General features: G+C 41.0%; 1 protein-coding gene and 1 long non-coding RNA gene across 11 annotated transcripts in view; one reads left to right on the forward strand and one right to left on the reverse strand.

Moving 5' to 3' along the window:
• Positions 1-3903: 3903 nt before the first annotated feature.
• LOC139021241 (uncharacterized) overlaps positions 3904-18009 on the reverse strand; it is a 92997-nt gene continuing 78891 nt past the window's right edge. For 4 of the 5 annotated variants that reach the window (XR_011473416.1, XR_011473415.1, XR_011473418.1 and 1 more), the window contains 3 exons: positions 16408-16531; positions 6963-7065; positions 3904-4269 (listed from right to left, as the gene is read on the reverse strand). This is a non-coding gene — a long non-coding RNA (uncharacterized lncRNA). Of the gene's footprint in view, positions 4270-6962; positions 7066-14776; positions 14811-16407; positions 16532-18009 lie in introns of all 5 variants that reach the window. The other variant, XR_011473417.1, reaches the window with a different exon arrangement.
• The window catches only part of PDCD1LG2 (programmed cell death 1 ligand 2), a 53417-nt gene continuing 42708 nt past the window's right edge, over positions 7301-18009 (forward strand). For 4 of the 6 annotated variants that reach the window (XM_070431613.1, XM_070431614.1, XM_070431610.1 and 1 more), the window contains exons 1-2: positions 7301-7641; positions 8034-8111. The gene's annotated coding sequence lies outside the window, so the exon portion shown is untranslated. The remainder of the gene's footprint in view (positions 7642-8033; positions 8112-18009) is intronic. The other 2 variants (XM_070431612.1, XM_070431609.1) reach the window with 1 other exon arrangement.

Here is an 18009-nt window from a genome sequence, read left to right on the forward strand (position 1 = left end):
GTAAATTGATCTTTAATTTCATTGCAATCCCAACCAAAATCAGAGCAGATGCTTTTTTGATGTTGAAACTGACAAACTGATTCTAAAATCATTTGAAAATGCACAAGATGTAGAATAGTCATAACAACTTTGAGGGGAAAAAAGCAACAAAGTTGGAAAATTTTAATTATCTGATTTCAAGACTTAGTTATAAAGCTATGGTAATCAAGACCATGTGGTATCAATGTCAGGATCACTACATAAATCAATGAATAGACTAGATTCTATAAATAAACCCACATTTATATAATCAATTGATTTTCAACAAAGTAGCTAAGGCAATTCAACAGAAAAAAAAGTAATATTTTCAACAAATGGTTGAAACAATTGGATATATATATTCAAAAAAATTAACTTCAACTTATATCTTACATTGTATATAAAAATTAATGTAGTATAGATCATAGTCACAAATTTAAAATTTAATACTATAAAACTTGTAGAGAAAAAATAAACAAAATCTTTGGGACTTTGGGTTAGTCAAAGATTTGTTAAATATGATACCATATGCACAATCTATAAATAAAAATTTTTAAGTTAAACATTATCAAAGTTAAAAATATCAGCTTTGAAACATGCTTTTAAGGGAATAAAGGAACAAGCCACCAACTGGAAGAAAATATTTGCAAATCACATATCAAAAAAAAACCATATCCAGATTATGTAAAGAACTTTCAAAACTAAATAGTGGGAGAATGTGCATCCTACTTTTAAAAAATGAACAAAAGATTTTAATTGCCACTTCACTAAAAAAGATATATGATGGCAAATAAGTTCACGAAAGGATGCTTAACATTTTTAGTCATTATATAAATGCAAATTAAACCTACAATGAGATACCACTACACACCTTTTAGACTGTCTAACAAGTATGGGTGACAATATGGAGAATCTAGAACTCTCATCCACTGCTGGTGGGAATGTCAAATGGAACAACCACTTTGAAAAATTGGCAGTTTTATAAAAAGTTAAATATACACCTTCCACATGGCAGCCATTTTACTTCTGGGTATTAATCCAAATAAAAGCATATGTGCACACAAAGACTTGTACATCAATGTTGATAGCTTTGTTTGTAATAGCCAGAAACTGAAAACAACCTAAAAGTCCAGCAATGGGAGAATAGATAAATTATACTATATCCATATAATGGGTTATTACTCAGCAATAAAAAGAAATAAACTACTGATACACTCAGCAATATGGATGAATCTCAAAATAATTAAGCCCGATTACCCCCCAAGCCATAATATGTTATTATGTTATTCCACTTATATGCAATTCTAAAATGCAAAATGTAAACTAATTGATAGCAAACAAAAGCAGATCTATGGTTATTTGAGGAGTAGTTATGGAAGACTGTGACTAGGAGGAGGGATTACAGCTGGGCAGAAGGAAAATTTGGGGGATGATGGATATGTTCACTGTCTGGATTGTACTGATTTCAGGGGCATATTTGATTTTATTTATATAAAAACCAAATAACAGACTTTAAATTCGTGTAGATTTCTGTGTGTCAATAAAAATTTCCCATCTGAGGTATGTGGAAAGGAGAATTTTATTTAGGTGAACAGCTTGCAAAGCGGGAAATGCAGCCTCCTTGAGAGGCATAGCTAAATTGTGTGTGTGCTCCTAAAAACAAGACCTCAGGCTCAAAATGGAGAGTTATACTATGACCCCTGTCACCAAACCAAGACTTAATTATAGTTTTGGCTCTCCCCAAATGGAATCTTAAGCCAATCCATCAAGAATTCGCTCCACTGCCCTAGCCAGTTTGGCTCAGTGGATAGAGCTCAGCCTGCAGACCAAAGGGTCCCAGATTTGATTCTGGTCAAGGGCACATACCTGGGTTGCAGGCTTTTTCAGATGGTGCTCCTGCAGGAGGCAACCAATCAATGTGTTTTTTCTCACATGGATGTTTCTCTGTCTTTCCCTCTCTTCCAAACTCCCTAAAAATCAATGGAAAAATATCCTTGGGCAAGGAATCACAAAAAAATATAAAAATAAAGGTTAACCTTTAAAAAAAAGAATTTGCTCCAGTGAGACAAGGGGTGGGGCACCTTTTCTGGAGACATATTTGACACATACTTTTTTCCACAATTGATACATTTTTATGCATATAAGGAATCCAAATCTGCACAGTCCTGATTGTGCGTTCTGATTGATCATTACGGAGCAGTTCTGATTGGTTGATATAGGTGCAAATGAGGATACACTTGTCCAGTTTTGATAGTATAGGGCAAGTCTCAGTCCATTGGTGGAAAGATGAAGCCAGGAAGTCCCTGGTAAGGGTTGAGTCGGGTGGAATAGCACAGTGGCAGGCTGACAGCTCAGCTTGTGACTTTTCCCAAAATTCAGAGAACATGAGAGGCCTCAGTTAGCAATAACCATAGACTGGTTATGAATTTGGGCCTAGTTAACCACGTTCTTTGGCAAATATATTTCTTCTCAGGGTTCACATCAATAAAACTGTTTAAAAGGGGAAGGGGGAACGAGGGTGTAGAGAAACACAGAGGCCACATGTGATACTGTAAATTTCCAGGGTTTGCCATCAGACAAGGTGGAGCTGATATTCTTGTGCAAGTCACTTGGGATTCTCAGCTGTAGAAATAATACCGCCCTCCCAGGGTTTTAAGAAATAGTGGAAACTTTGGTAAAGCATACGGCATTTGGCGAGGCATTCAGTTTGGTGATGAGCAAGGTAGAAGCGAAGTGGGCAGCCTGCAATCAACTTCAAGCTCTAGTGCATTTTGAAACTGTGACTTTAAGCGAGTTCCTTAACTTCTTTGTTACTGTCTCAGCTGCAGGGGGGAATTCAATGACACAAAGTGTGTAACTATTGTAGTGCCAGGTACAGAAGAAAAGGAGCCATCAGTGGCATTTCTCAGAAAGGACAGAAGGTGGTAGACTGACCCCGCTGGCAGGAGCGTCCAGAGCTAAGGGCTGGGGAGGCGGGGAGGCTCAGCAGGCGGAACAGGAGCAGCAGCAAAACCAACATCTAGACACTCCAGCGAAAACGAACAGTGCAATAGGTCAGCCACCAACCACCACGCCACTGCCACTGCCACTGCCACTGCCACTGCCACTGCCACCGCCGCCACCACCACCACCGCCAGCTCCCAACCTGCTCCTGCTTAGACAATTCTTAATGGACTGGTTTAAGACTCCATTTGGGGAGAGCCAAAACTATAATTAAGTCTTGGCTTGGTGATTGGGGTCATAGTGTAACTCTCTCCATTTTGAGCCTGTTGTCTTGTTTTTAGGAGCACACACACAATTTAGCTATGCCTCTCAGGGATCTTCCATTACAAAATAATAATAATAATAATAATAATAATAATAATATAAAGGGAACAAAGCTAAATTAAATAAATTAGAAACAAAAATACGCCCTTTGCAAAGTTCTTGAAATGTTTTCTTGTTGCTGTTGAGCAATTTAACTTTCCATTACTGATTTTTAAAAATTATTTCCATGTCTTTACAAACGTGCATTGTGTTCATGGCAAGTTATTTAAAAAATAAAATATAAACAAAAAGAAGAAACTGAAAAAATCATCTACAAGTCCTCTACGTAGAGGCCTCTGTTAAAATGTTGATATCGCCCCCTCCAGTATCTTTTTAAGGCATATAGATTTATGAGGCAGGAAAACATGCTGAGATATTAGTTTGAGTTGTCTGTGGGCCCTTATTGTGAAAACACCCCTGCTCTGAGGTAAGTCTGTTTTCTAAAACCTACAGAGTGAAGAAAGAGCCTGGGAACCTACAGCACCAGGTGTCTGATCGGTGGGGTCAGACCAAACCTGGATTCAGCAACCTGGGTTCTGGCTAGGAAAGAATTCAGAGTCAAGATTCAAACTTAAGAGAACATTTATTTGGTAAATCACAGAGGTACAAGAAGTAATTCCTAGAAGAAATGGGCTTAGGAAACAAGTTATGGAGGTAATGGAAGGGCCCTTGGAGCTTGGGAGTGAGGGTAGGAAGGGGGGAAGGGAGAAAAAGGCTTGGGCGTGCTCCCAGGGTCCTCCGTCCTAAAGGTTTTAAGGGTGAAGATTTTAGGGGAGATCCCAGGGGAAGATCTCAGTAGAATATTCAGCAGTTTTCCAGCTGTTTCCTTTCAGAGTTGTAGTCTCCACTGATTGATTGGTCAGCACCAGGGCAGGGGGTCATTATTCAATGCTGCTGGAACTGAGGTCAGCCTTGGCTGGTATTGTTGCTTTTCAGGGCCTAGAGCTAAAACACAATGGAAACATAGATGTCTCTAGGGAGGAAAGATCCGGGGGTCCAAACCTCATGACCAGCTATATGCTAGGGGAGGAAAAGTCACCCTGGGAGTGAGGTCCCACCCTATAATTGACTAGAGGCCCAATGCATGAATTCATGCACCAGTGGGGTCCCTCGGCCTGGCCTGCAGGATCAGGCCAAAACCGGCCCTCCAACATCTTCCAAGGGGTCCCAGATTGCAAGAGGGAACAGGCCAGGCCGAGGGACCTCACTGGTGCACGATCAGGGCTGGGGAGGGATGCGGGAGGTTGGCCCGCCGGGGAGGGACCACAGGAGGGCTCCAGGGCATGTCTGGCCCTTCTTGCTCAGTCCCGATTGGCCGGATCCCAGCAGCAAGCTAACCTACCGGTCTGAATGTCTGCCCCTTGGTATTCAGTGTATGTCATAGTGACTGGTTGACTGTCTGCCCCCCTGGTGGTCAGTGCACATTATAACGAGCGGTTGAGCAGTCTTAGCATATCATTAGCATATCATGCTTAAGACGACTGGACACTTAACATATTAGGCTTTTATTATATGGGATTGTCCATTGCGAGGTACCTGGGGCTTTCCGTCCTGGTGACCTTCTGTACCTGGCTGTCTAACTGCCTACAGCAAGAAGAAAGGGAGTGGGGCAGAGTGGGAGGAAACTTAAACAAGACAGAGAAGAGAAACAGTGACAAGTATGTCTCCCTCCTAAAGAGGGACAGGCACTCTGATGTGTGGTGTGTGGGTCCCATGTAGACACTAAACTCTCAGAGCCATGCAGGGGACGTATGCCTATTCCTCAGGCCTCTGTGGTTCCACTACACTGTGGGGCTTTTCAGTGGTGAGACTAAAACCAGCTGGCAAGAAAAGGCCAACTTGAATATAGACCTAGATGACCAATTTCATTCCTACTGAGACAGGCTAGTAGTAAGCCAGGACAGATGGAATAGGGAAACTAAGGTAGATAGTTAAATGCCCAAGCAGTTTACAGTCATCTAATAAATAGTAAAACCCTATCTTCCCTAACCAAGGACACTTAAAAGTAAATCGTTTACACTTCTCTTCTGCAACCAGAGGGTAAATAGCTTAAATCATTCTATTCAGTGAGATAGGTTACAAAAATTCAATTAGTGCCATTTGTGCCAACCACACCCAAGGATGTGTGAAGTCAGAGGATTAAATCTCATTTTGGCACATCAGCATAAAACTGCTGGCTATTCTCTTGAGACTCTCCCCTTAGACCTCCCCTAAACTCCCAGCCTTTAAAACCATCAAGATGAAGGACCCAGGGTGTGCTCTCCCTCTGAGAGCATGCCCACACCTTTCCCTATCACTCCCCTCCCCCAAGACACATTATCTTTGCTTTTCCAAGGGCCCTTCTGCCTCTTTAACTTGTTTCCTGTGCCTACACAGCCCAGCTGGCTCAGTTCTTCTACTTCTGTGACTTTCTAAGCAAACTTTCTCTTGTAATTTGAGTTCTTGGCTCTGAATTCTTTTTCTGTTGTTGTTGCTGAACTCAAGAACCAAGGTGTAACTTCACTGGTAATATCTGGTGCCATTTGGCCAGCAACATCTCAGGTAACACTATGGTTCCCTTGGGCTCATAGGAGTGGGGTCAGCAGAGATGGAACTCTGATGCTCAGACAGGGTGTGTTTTCTTAGCTACATTTCTCTAATGTGTTCTTGTCTTCTCTCCACGCCTTGCCTCTAAGTCACCGCTGCCTAATTGTTTTTCTTTCTATTGAATATTTTTAGAGATTTTTTAAAAAATATATTTTTTATTGAGTTCAGAGAGGAAGGGAGAAGGAGAGAGAGATAGAAGCTTCAATGATGAGAGAGAATTGTTGATCAACTGCTTCCTACATGTCCCTTACTGAGGATCAAGCCTGCAACCCAGCCATGTGCCCCTGATAGGGAATCAAACTGTGACCTCCTGGTTCATAGGTTGATCCTCAACCACTGAGCCACACTGGCAAGGCTATTGTTTTTCTTCTGAAAAGGCAGTGTTCTCCTTTCCTCCTTCTTGCTCTTTTGACTCCATCCCTCAAGCAAGAAACAATTGTGGTAGCTACAGTTGGGAGTGGCTGCCTAAATACCAAGACTGGGACTGTCTGTGCAACTGAGGAAAGGCATATGTAATATGGGTCTAACAGAATCTAGGCCACGAGTTCCTCCAAGAATGAAATGAAGTGCTGTAGTGGGTTGAATAATGTTCCCTCCAAATTCATGTTCACCTGAAGCCTCAAAAGGTGACCTTATTTAGAAATAGGGTATCTACAGATGTAATTAGTGAAGATGAGGTCATACCGGATTAGGGTGGGCACTAATATAGTGGTTAGTGTCCTTATAAGGCTTGGTGGTGTGGAACTTGATGAGGCTGTCGCAGTGGGGTAAGTGTGTGCAGCCTTTCTCTCCATAGCATCGGAGGCAGGAGAAATTCTGCCTCAGACATTGTGCTCAGGAACACAAACAAGCTAATTTCCGCCTGCTCCCCCAGTAGTAGGATTTCTCTTGCTTGTCCTTATGCTTATTATTGTTGTTGGGAAGTTTTATGAGGTGAGATAAATTATAAGCAGAGGAGAGGACACTCAGAGACACACACAGGGAAGGTCATGTGAAGATGGAGGATGAGATTGGAGTGAAGCAGCCACAAACCAAGGGATGCCAAGGCTTACAGAAAGCTATCGGGAGCCAGGAAAAGGCAAGGACTCATTACTTCCTGGAGCCTTCAGAGGGAGCGTGGCCCTGTGATACTTTGCAGATTTCTAGCTTCCAGACCTGTGAGAGAACAATGAGGGAGCTGTGAGAGCAGTGTTTGTTGTTTTAAGCCACCCAATTTATGGTCTTTTGTTATGCAGCCACAGAAAACTATTAAAGATACTTGTGTAAAATTTCTGGCACACAGCTAGAACATGCTAGCATTCTTTCCTCGCCCTTCTTTTCTGGTAACTTTGCAACCAGTTTTCCCAAATACCAGTCAGTTATTTGCTTACAAGGAAGAAGTGATCCTGAAAGCAAAACCAAAACTCAGTAGGCTGGGCTTCAATCCTTCCTAAGAAGTGATTTGAATCACAACTGAATGGCAATGACGTCTTTTCTCAATGGAATATACTTCCATTATCTGATGGCTTTTCACTGTCCATCTTCCTGTGCCCCTGGACCAGCTAGAAGGAGTCCTGGCTTGGGTCTACTGGTTGTTGCAGTGGTCTAGGCAGCAACCTGGGGTTTTTGTTTTGTTTTCTTTTGGCTGTTTGTTTTGCTGGCTTCTATGAAGGAATCTGATGCAAAGAGCAACTTTTATTGTTTTTTTGTTTGTTTGTTTCTTTGCCTGAGGAGCAAGTGCCAAGTCCTGATGTGAGTATCCAGGGGAGTGAGATTTTTCTGGTTCTTTGAGTTGGTGGTGTGGAACATGATGAGGCTGTCGCAGTGGGGTAAGTGTGTGCAGCCTTTCTCTCCACAGCATCGGAGGCAGGAGAAATTCTGCCTCAGACATTGTGCTCAGGGACACAAACAAGCTAATTTCTGCCTGCTCCCCCAATAGTAGGATTTCTCTTGCTTGTCCTTATGCTTATTATTGTTGTTGGGCAGTTTTATGAGGTGAGATATTTTTATGTACAAAATAAACGTGCACTGAAAAAAATTGAACTTTTCTTGAGATTATCTCAGCTTAGAATTTTTGAAGGGTTAATGGAACTTAAAATTTTGTTTTCCTGTGTCTAATGTGTTTTGAATTATCCCTTTGGCAGGGAGAGAACATTCCTGACTAGTCTGTGTTTAGAAGCTATGCTCTAAAAGGAAGCTGTTTAAAAAACAAAAGTAAAAAGGTAATTACATTAACTTATACTACAGACAACCATTATTTAACAAAAATGTGATCTGGGATCTACTTAAAAGGCTTATTTTTCTATGTGAAATGATGAAAGATTAGTAAAATGGAAGAAAACAAAGTATTTATTGCTCGCCACCTGGGTACACCTAGTAGTAGAAATGACAGTGGATTTATGTAAGAGAGCATTGAAGTGAGGAGGTCAAGTTTCAGTGAAATTGCCTATTAATAAGCTCTTCTGACCCTGACATTCTCTGGTCTGGTGGAAGGGAATAATGGACAATATATTTGACAAAGTGCACAGTAAGAATATTAAGTGTGAGCAGTAATCACACGGTTGCATCAGGAGTCAAATGCTCCCTCACAAGTTTCTAAGATCCTAAGATTCTATGAATGGATGAACCATATCACTGTTGCCACTCATAACTGGTTTATTCACCTTCATTACCTAACCTCTCACTGTCAGCAGGATCTTCCTTGTCTACTGCTTCGAGGTGTCTTCTTCCTGCTGTCTGTGAGCCTTTCCATTAAATTAGAGCTTTAGGTTCTCTGAATCCCAAGTGCCTAGCACAATAGGTGATCACTGAGTGCTTGTTGAGTTGTTTAATGAATTGATTTGATGAAATGTCAGATGAATCACCAGATGTGGGTTATTTGTATAATAAACAGGCGGCAGTTTGAGGTTGATTTGAGAAGGAGATGATGCTAACATCTTGCTCTACAATGCATTGGAAGAGATCCATAGATGGTTGTGTCATTTTTATTCCACATGGCAATGTCCAAATACACCAAATGCCTTAATTGCTTAATACCTGGGTTACCATGTAATGAGGCAACTACAGCCTGACCTCCTATTGTCACACCCCATTGCAGCAGGACTTATTTATTTATTTATCTATTTTGGAGAGAAAGGAAGGAAGAGGGAGAGAGAGAGAAACATTGATCGGTTGCTTCCTGCACACATCCTGACCAGGGATGGAACCCACAACCTGGGTATATGCCCTAACCAGGAATCGAACCTGTGACCTTTTGGTGTCTGGGATGTCACTCAACCAAACGAGCCACATGGCCAGGGCAGCAGGGTTTATTTGGGTTATATGTGTTCCCCTAATCTTCAAAAAAACTCACTGTATTGCAGGATAAAGGACTCTGAAAGATTATCCAGCCCCAACCACCTCAATGCTTTCCAGCTGTCTCTACCACACCTAAGGGCTGATTCCCAGTTCTTATTCTCCAAATTTCTCTATTATCTTCTTGGGATTTTCCTCCCTTGGGCCTGAAACACTGGGATGGAGGAGCTTCTCATTCTTAGGACTACTTCTTCTCTGCCTTCTCTGGTCTCCTACTCCTGTTCTCTAAATTTGGGGGCATTCCTCAGAGTTCACACCTTTTTTTTCTAGTCTCACCTTCTATATTTTCCCTGACAGAGAGTTGATATACTCCCCAATGTCAACTAACATCTGCATATTTGAAATAACTTCTTTATGTTTAACTCTAGCCCTCAATTATGTCAAAAACTCTACACTTAGATTTTTCTTGAATGCCTTGCATTACTTCATGACTCAAACCCAACTTACCATTTCTCTAAAAATCAGCTTTCCTTTTTTATTTTTATTTTTTTAAGTATATTTTTATTGATTTCAGAGTGGCGGGGAGACAGAGAGAAAGAGAGAGAGGGAGAGAAACATCAATGATGAGAGAGAATCATTGATAGGCTGCCTCCAGCACACTCCACACTGAGGATTGAGCCTACAACCGGGCATGTGCCCTGACTGGGAATGAAACTATGACCTCCTGGTTCATTGGTTGATGCTCAACTATTGAGCCACGCTGGCAGGGCAGAATCACCTCTTTCTTGATCTTATACCTCCTTTTTTTCTTCTCTCAGTGGTATCCATATTGTCTTGATAGTTTGACCTCAAAACTATAGTCAACTTTTTGCTTCTCTTTCTTTCCTATGTGGCTGATCCCTTATCAATAGTTCTGTCAGTAGTCATGTCAATTGTCTTATCAAGGTTCTTCTCCAGGTCGATCCTCCCTAGATGAGAATGCAGCTGGCAGAACATTTCTGGCCACTGGTTCTGCCAGAATTTAGGCAACAATTTTTACAGAAATCCCCACATTGTTTTGTGTTACTAGTAACAAAGTACCTAAATTACCAGAGGTTTAGCAAAGAGTTCTAAGGGCCTAGTAAAGTACAAAGAGTTCTTATTCTAGCAGGGAAACAGAAGTGCACCCATTTAACATACCAGAAATTACTTACACTAGTGTAAACACTAGAGTTGAGTAGTAGATACAATAGAGACAGAAGGAACAGCTTAAGACATTTAAGAGAAGCTTATTCATTGTGTTAAATGCATAAGAATGTAAGGCTATTTAAGGAGATACTTAAGATGCAATACTAGTTTTTCTTTTTTAATCCTCACCTAAGGATATTTTTCCATTGATTTTTAGAGAAAGGGAAAGACAGAGAGAAATATCGATGTGAGGAAAACACATCGATTGGTTGCCTCCTGCTCACGCCCCAACTAAGGCCCTGGGCTCAGGAGGAGCCTGCAAACCAGGTATGTGCCCTTGACTGAAATCGAACCTGGGACCCTTCGGTCGGCAGCCCAACACTTTATCCACTGAGCTAAACTGTCTAGGGCTGCAATACTATTTTTAAGTACCTGAAGAAACTGAAATAGAGGAAAAATAAGATTAGAAAAAAATAAGATGAGATCAGACATGAGAAATTAGAATTCTCAAAGCACCTGTGAGGTCCTGGTCATGGAAAGTGTGTGCATTTTTCTGTGGCTCAGGCAGGAGGGGCCAGGTCAGAGAAGGTTTTGCAGGCCACACTATGGAGAACAGCACCTTGTAAATAATGGGAGCTATTGAAGTCTTTTAAGCAGGAGTGACATGGTCAGGGTCCACCGGTCAGGATTCAGGAGATTGCTCTGCCTGCTAGGTAAAGGGGTAATGTATTCAACAAATATTGACAGTATTTACTTACTGCTAGACAATGTTCTAGGGCAGCCTACATGGGCAAACTACGGCCCGCGGGCCGGATCCGGTCTGTTTGAAATGAATAAAACTAAAAAAAAAAAAGACCGTACCCTTTTATGTAATGATGTTTACTTTGAATTTATATTAGTACACACAAACACTCCATCCATACTTTTGTTCCGGCCCTCCGGTCCAGTTTAAGAACCCATTGTGGCCCTCGAGTCAAAAAGTTTGCCCACCCCTGTTCTAGGGGCTGAAGTCATAGCAGTAAGCAAAACAGACAAAGATCCTTGATTTAAACAATCATATTCTTATGAAAGATGGTGGGCTATAATATAATAAACAAGTATATTATATGGTATAATATGATGTAATGAACGCTTTGGAAAAGAGAGATCGATAAGGAGAATTGGGAATGCCCAGAGGGCTGGTGCTCTGGCAGTTTTACAGAAGGGAGTTTCAAGCAGAAAAAGCAAAGAAGTGCCTGGTTAATGGGGATATGCACACTGGCAGAAAGGTTCATCTTTGGAGGGATGGATCTGGGGAAGACACTGCACAGGCCTAGACATGGGCTTAGAGCCATTGGGCATGAAATTCCAGCATCTCAAGGACCCAGATTGTGATGGGGAGAGGCTCAAGATCACTCCTCTCAGCCCTGCAGACACCTCACACTGCAGGGAGAGGCATGGCCACAGTGGGATCCTCTGAAGCAGGAGGCTCGAAACAGTCCCCTTACCTGGGCTTTTGGAAGGATTTAGGATTTTTCTCTCAGTGAAATATTGAGCCATCAAAAGTTTTGAGTCACCTGATTTATATTTTTTAAACAATTTTTCTGGCTGCTGTGTTAAGAATCAACTGTAGGAAGGCCAGGTCGGAATCATAGAGTCCAGCTGTCTGGCTATTGCAGTAATCACCACAAGAGATAATACTGAATCAGGCTGATATGGAAACAGTGAGAGTCTAGATACATTTGAAGGAAGGGCCTACTGGTATAAGACTTGTTAATGAATTGGATGCAAGTGAGAGAAGAAAGGAGTGGAGGAGGATGCCAAGGTTTGTGTCTGCCACCTTGCAAAGTGGAAGACGGAGCAGAGAGCAGCAAAAGTGGAAGGTCAAAATTATAGTGAGGAGGCTGTGCTATGGTGTAAGGGGAAATGACGAGGAGCTGGATTAAGACAATAGCAGTGGGAAGGTATAAGATGAAAGATGAGATGAGTAGGTTTAAGAGGACACCCAAGATTCTGACTTGAAGTGGGTGTTTACTGGCATTACAGGAAAATGGGGCACAAAGAGTTTTTATAAACTGCCCAAGGTCTTAGAGGCTAATAATGTCTAGAACCAAGATTTGAACTCAGATGTGCCTGACTTTAGAACCAGAGCTCTTAACCATTATGTGGGGCATATTATCCCTACAAGAGAGAAGGCTGCTGGCTGGAAAGTACCTTTACAACAGTGTCCACCTCTCAGTTAACAGTAGCTCAAGCAGGCAGTGTGCAAGGAAAGCCCCCTTGGATGGGCAAGGAAGAAGGGGAAGTTAAGCCCAGTGGTGGTTGAGCCAGGAGTCCTTTCTGTTGCCAGAACTACATGTTATGTGCTATCCATTTGTTCTCTAGAAGTAAGAATGCTGGATAAGTCCCAGGCCTGCAGGTGCAGCTTAAGATGATATGTTTTGTGGATATGTTTGCATTTTCAATAAGGAAAGTGATCTTCAGGTCTAGCTAAGGTGTGCCTTGAGCATGGAAATTGTGACTCCCTATGGAAATTGTGATTGTGTTTCTGTCCCTGCTGTACTATCTCCTTCCCTAAAACTAAAGCAAGGATACAGTTTACTGTGGACCTCACATTTTATTCCCTTCTAACTACTGCCTCATCACTCTTTCCTGAAGTGTAGCCTATATTCTGTTGTCTCCATATCTTTACCTGCTATTTTCTTTTGAATCCACACAGACTTTCACCAACACCAGATCCACCAGCACCACACAGATCAGGCCACCCATGACCTCCACACTGTTAAACCCAACTCTGGAGTTTGGGGCTCCCTCCTTGTAGCACGATATTTTAAATTCTAGGTTTTATTGTTATTTAGCTATGGTGAGGTCAACAAATCAGGAAATGGCTGTCATTGAAAAAAAATTGTATCCTCTTTCCCAAGAGAAAGGAACATGTTATACGACAGGGGGCTACCCAGGAAAGCATCAGGGTCATATGGGGGCAGAGGGAGAAGGGGAAATGTGGGCAGGAGGCTTTATTGTGGTTTTCACAGGAAGGAATGGGCAAGGTGAAATAGGCAGGCTTAGAATTGGCTAATTTGAATAATTTCAGTAGGCTTGGAGGCATAGGGTCTGTCTCTTGTCCTCTGGTACCTGGCCCTGGAGTGATTAGGGCAGATAAGTAGTGGCACAGTGTGTGGGAACCAAGGGGAAAAAAAAGGTGGTTAGAGGTATGGGTTCTGGGTTGGTTGGTGTGCATTTGAAAGATGAACTTCTTTGTGAGAAATTGGTTAATTCTAGGAGGGGAAGTCCCTCCAGAGTCATCAAATGTCAAAGCATTAGAATACAGAAAGGAAAAGATATTGCTAATTTATCTTTTTACTTCTACTCTCAACCCTCTTATGCTAGTAGCCTCCCTCTCAAGGATCGATAAATGTTGGAATGCCCCATGTCTCAGTCCTCAGACACTCTCTTCTTCCTATATCCCTTTAGGTGAAGTCATGCATCCTCATGGCTTTAAGTAACACTTATATTTTGATGACTCCCAAATTTATATCTCTACCCCCAAACTCTAGACCACCTATTACTCAACTGCCTACTAAACATCTTCATTTGGATGTGTAAGAGACATCTCAAACCAAACATATTCCAAACATATTCTAATCTTGATTTCTGCTCCCTAATCTGCTTCTCTCTGTCTTCTCCATTTTAATAAATAGCACCTGCATTTGCCCTAGGTTAGTGATTCAAGCCCTAAACCTAGAAATTTTACTAGATGTTTTTATTTTTGTCAAACCTGTGAGAAATTCCCATCAGGTCTTCTTTGAAAGTATAGATGACAAATGGAAAGACATTGTATGTTGTCCATGGATTGGAAAACAATATTATTTATTAGATGGCTATATTTTCTAATAAACATACAGAAACAGTGTAGTTCCTATCAAAATTTCAGGTGTGTGTGTGTGTGTGTGTGTGTGTGTGTGTGAATAAGCAGATTTTAAAATTCACATGTAAATGCAAGAGAGCCAGAATAGCCCCCCCCCCCCCGCCACACACACGCACACACACACACACACACACACATTTGCAAAATCTTGAAAAAGAGCAAAGTTGGTGGACTCACATTTCCTGATCTCAAAACCTACCACAGAACTACTGTAATCAAGTCTCTGGTACTGACATAAAATAGACATAGCTCAATGGAGTAGACTTGAGAGTTCAGAAATAAACCCATACATCCATAGTTCATTGGATTTTGGTTAGGGTGCCAAGACAATCAATGGAGAAAGAATAATCTTTTAAACAAAATTGTGCAGGGGCAATTGGATGTCCACATGTAAAAGAACGAATCTGGAGCCTTGCCTCATACAAATATTAACTCACAATGCATCAAAGACCTAAATATAAGAAGAAAAGTGATAAAATTCTCAAGAGAAAACATACATGTAAATCTTTTTTTTTTTACCTTGGATTAGGCAGTGGTTTCTTATATATGACACCTAAAGCGCAAGTAATAAAAGACAAAATAGATAAATCAACTTCATCAAAATTAATTGTGCTTTAAATTAAATTAGAACATTTGTGCTTCATAGAACCTATCAAAAAGCTGAAAGATAATCTGCAGACTGGGAGAAAATATTTGTTAACCATGTATTTGATAAGCAACTTGGCAGTTTCTCAAAAAGTTAAACATAGAGTTACCATTTAAACAAGCAACTCCTACATATATACAAACCCAAGAGAACTGAAAACATGTCTACACTAAAACTTATATATAAATATTTATAGAATTATTCAGAATAGCCAACAAGTGGAAACAACCCAAATGTCCATCAACTGATGAATGGATAAACAAGATGTGGTGGTATAGTCATACAATGAAATATTATTCGGATATAAAAAGGAATGAAGTACTGATATATGCTACAACATAAACGAATCTTGAAAATATGCCTGGTGAAAGAAGCTAGACATAAAAAGCCACATATTATATGATTACATTTATATGAAATATCCAGAATAAGCAAATTTGTAGAGACAGAAAGTATGTTAGTGGTTGAGAAGGGAAAGAGAAGGGGAATTGGGGAGTTTCTTCTAATGGGTATGGGGTTCCTTTTTGGGATGATGAAAATAATCTAAAATTAGATAGTGGTATAGGTTGCACAATTCTGTGAATATACTAAAAACCACTGAATCATCTATGTTTTGTATATATATATATATATATATATATATATATATATATATATACATACTAGAGGCCCGATGCATGAAATTCATGCAAGAGTAGGCCTTCCTTCCCGTGGCTGCCAGCACCAGCTTCCCTCCAGTACCTGGGACCCGTGCTTCCCTCACAGCCCCAGCAATTAGCATATTATGCTTTTATTATTATAGATGTGCAGACACAAACATACAAACACACTTACACATATAATTCTCTATTATATGTTAATTATACTTAAATAAAGATGTTGAAAAATTTTTAATAAATTTAAAGGACAAATTAAATATATGTATATATATTAAACTTTCAACAAGAACCACTTCCCACCTCTACTGGCCCCACAACTCTAATCCAAACTATCATCACTTCTGCAAAAATATTCCTCACTGATCACCCCTTCCAGTCTCCTGCCCAACAATAGTCTATTATCTATACCAAGCATATCAAACTCAGAGCCCACAGGCCACATGCAGCCCACAAGGAATATTTTTGCAGCCCAGCCAATATAATGGTATGTAAGAAATGTTTTAATAAAAATTTCATAACTTAATTTTTACAATATTCTGTTATATATAATTATTAATAATGAACTACAACGTTCACTAATGACAGATTACAATAGTCATGTTGCATTCATTTCCCTTACGCGTCCGCGCACCATTTCTCTCCACTAATACTAGCAGCGAATATTTTAGCAGCCAATTGCCACGTCATTAGTCTTTTTAAAAAAAATATATTTTTTTTATTGATTTTTTACAGAGAGGAAGGGAGAGGGACAGAGAGTTAGAAACATGAATAAGAGAGAAACATTGATCAGCTGCCTCCTCCTACACACCCCCTACCAGGGATGTGCCTGCAACCAAGGTACATACCGGAATCGAACTCAGGACCCTTCAGTCCCCAGGCCGACGCTCTATCCACTGAGCCAAACCAGTCAGGGCGCCACATCATTAGTCTTGGACAGAATGTTTGGTGTGCACAACAGGAAATATTTTGCTTTCAAAGAACAAGAAAAATAGGTTTATTTATGTTACGCTTATTAATTTGTGCAGTTATTCAGTGTCTGGTTAGTTAATGTTCAAGAAAAAAATATTAATTTTTATTAAAATGTTCTATTATTTTATGTTAACAGTTACTCATTTATTTCAGCCCTTTGTAGTCAGCATGTCTCTATCAAAATAAACCTATTTCTATGAAAATTGAAGCTTTGTTTTTTTGTGACCCATATAAACTTAAACCTTGTTTATTTGGCCCTTGTTAGCCGTTGAGTTTGACGTGCTTGATCTACACCAAAGCTGAGTCCTCTTTTAAAAGTGTAAATGAGATCATGTCATTCTAATCCAAATCCTCCACTGGCCTTCTGCATTGTACTCAGAGCAGCTCTGCTTCTAACTTGATTTACATGTATGGCTCTAACTTATTTCCCCTGAAGAAATGGTTCCATGGCTAATACAATGTTGACAGCCTCTTGGAGGCCAAACTAGCTGACAGTCATGTATCCTGTCCCTTTTTGCCTTCAACCATGAAAAGTCCTTGGATGGGGAAAAAACCTTGAGCAAAGGTAGAAGTGTAAGAGGTGAAACAGGACAAAGGTTGGAACACAACATAGCCAGTTCTCTGCTTTCCCTGTCTAAACCTCTTAATGAGAGATCACCCAAGTTATGGGCAAACTCATTCACAGCACTCAAAAGAGCTTGACTACTTTACCTGCTCAGTCAGCTGTCAAATATTTATTGAGAATCTAGTTCTGTGCTCCTGAGCACTAAACGGAGTGCCTGACATCCAGAGTTCTGGCCCAGCTGGATTATTTATTTGACAAGCAAGATTTGGTTTTCAAGGGCCTACTCCTGAAACTACGGAAGGCTCTGTGGGAGAGACAAAGAGATAACCACCAGTGTGGGTAAGTCAGAGGATTGCTTCATATTGAGAAAAGTCTGTTAGAAAAGGAGGAAGAGCTTCTAATTTGGATTGATAAAGAGGCCCTCGCTTCCTCTTACCCTATCTTCCCTCTCCGAGGCCCATAACTTCCCTTCCCAGCTTCACTCTGCCATGGCCCACTTAAAGATTTGTTTATGAGCCCTAACTGGTTTGGCTCAGTGGATAGAGCATTGGCCTGCGGACTCAAGGGTCCCAGGTTCAATTCCGGTCAAGGGCATGTACCTTGGTTGTGGGCACATCCCCCGTAGGGGGTGTGCAGGAGGCAGCTGATCGATGTTTCTCTCTCATCGATGTTTCTAACTCTCTATCCCTCTCCCTTCCTCTCTAAAAAATCAATAAAATGTATTAAAAAAAAATGATTTGTTTATGAGTCCTGGCCAATGTGGCTCAGTTGGTTGAACATCATCCAGTGCACCCAGGGATTGTTGGTTTGATTCCTGGTCAGGGCATGTGCTAGGTTGCAGCTCAATCCCCTGGGGCGGGGGGGGCGGGGGGGGGGGCTTGCAGGAGGCAGCCAGTCCATGTTTTCCTCTCAT

Source organism: Myotis yumanensis, unplaced genomic scaffold, assembly GCF_028538775.1.
Source record: "Myotis yumanensis isolate MYYU_CA2020_CCGP unplaced genomic scaffold, mMyoYum1.0.hap1 SCAF_12, whole genome shotgun sequence".
Lineage (NCBI taxonomy): Eukaryota > Metazoa > Chordata > Mammalia > Chiroptera > Vespertilionidae > Myotis > Myotis yumanensis.